Genomic DNA, 1,577 nt, shown 5'->3' with positions numbered 1-1,577 from the left:
ACACTTTCTGAGGTGAGCTTCGATTAGCTCCAAATGGAACTCCAGTACATTTGGGTTCTTGTAGATGCTTTCAACAGCCTGTTACAACACAACTCTGAAACAAAGGATCTGAAGAAGGGTTCTGACCCGAAATGCCAACTTTCTGCTCCTCTGATGCTGCCTGGCCTGCTGTGTTCCTCCAGCTCCACACTGTGTTATCTCTGGAACAAATGGGACTTGAGCCCAGGACTCCCAACTCTGTGATAGGGACAATGCCACTGCGCCCCGAGAGTGAAATATGGACCCCTTCACAAACTTACATGTTGTCCTTTTCCAAAGGCCACTGTAACCTTCTCTATATCATTCCAATTTTACTGTTTAATCTCCCTCTGGAAATTCTTAGATGGATTAAAAGAGAAGAGAAAGTGCACCACAGGAAATTGTAAACACACACCACAAACATTTGGGGGCCATTTAGTCCAGCCTCTTCCGTTTACTTATTGCCTGTGAATACTCAAGTCTGCTTGGTTATTTCCTGACAAGAATCCCCCCATTGGTCCTTTTCTTTTTTATTGATTGCCTGTGTCAATCCATGTTGGGTTCCAACCAATCCACTGCTTCCACCGATCAGGAAGTACGCGCAACTCCGGATGTGCGACGGGAAAATGATGATGGTGGGCAAAAAAAATGCTGGGCACTCCGCTTCAACAGGTGTCCTGTGGCATTGCTGCAGTGTGAGAAGGGCAGAGGAATTATTGAATAAAACTGGGAGAGAAAAGGTGTAAAGGGTCTGCCCAGGGGCTGCGAAATGGGTGCATATGGATCCGTCACCAGAAAGTAAATTTTTTTTTCTCATGTACCCATTGGATTGACCAACAATTAGCACATTCACATGTTCAGTGATTAGACAGTTTTTCTGAATGGTCAGCAGAACGGCCTTGATGTGGAAGTAGGCTATTTGGTTCATTGAGTCCACACCGACCCTCCAGAGAGCATTCCACACAGTCCCAATACATTACCCCATATTTCCCGTGGCTAAGCCACTTAGCTTGCAAACTATGGGGCAATTTAGCATGGCCAACCCATCTAACCTGCACATCTTTGGACTGTGGGAGGAAACCCACACAAATAAAGGGAGAACGTGCAAACCCCACACAGTCGCCCAAGATTGGAATCAAACCCGGGTCCCTGGTGCCATGAAACAGCAGTGCTAGCCCCGGAGCCACTGGAATCATGTTATTTAACCTCTCCCAACGTCCATTTGATTTCCCTCGTTTTCTGTCTCACTCACGATCCACCTAACTCTTCCACCGAAATGAAAATAATGACTTGCCATTCAAAGCACACCACAAGAATGAATTCTAAAGTTTCAGCTTGAAATCACCTGGATAAATAACTTCATAAACTATTCTAATTACCTGCAGACTAGATCTTGCAGAATAGCTGAAAGGCTCTTGTTAACCTGGGCTGATAGATTCTCTACGTTTCATGCATTCAGGCCAGAGAGAGGTACAGAAAAGTGATTGGCTATGAATGAGCCAAATTTGTATTTGTCCCACAAGATTTTGACTGGTCCTTTTGGGAGGAGGGGAATCCCA

At 45.3% G+C, this 1,577-nt stretch overlaps 1 non-coding gene across 1 annotated transcript; it reads right to left on the bottom strand.

Moving 5' to 3' along the window:
• Positions 1-271: 271 nt before the first annotated feature.
• LOC125447620 (U6 spliceosomal RNA) lies at positions 272-377 on the bottom strand. Its single transcript, XR_007246578.1, has one exon. It is a non-coding gene; the product is annotated as a U6 spliceosomal RNA (small nuclear RNA).
• Between the last annotated feature and the right edge of the window lie 1,200 nt (positions 378-1,577).

This window comes from Stegostoma tigrinum, chromosome 35 (genome assembly GCF_030684315.1).
Source record: "Stegostoma tigrinum isolate sSteTig4 chromosome 35, sSteTig4.hap1, whole genome shotgun sequence".
NCBI lineage: Eukaryota > Metazoa > Chordata > Chondrichthyes > Orectolobiformes > Stegostomatidae > Stegostoma > Stegostoma tigrinum.
This window is presented reverse-complemented; position numbering and strand designations above follow the sequence as displayed.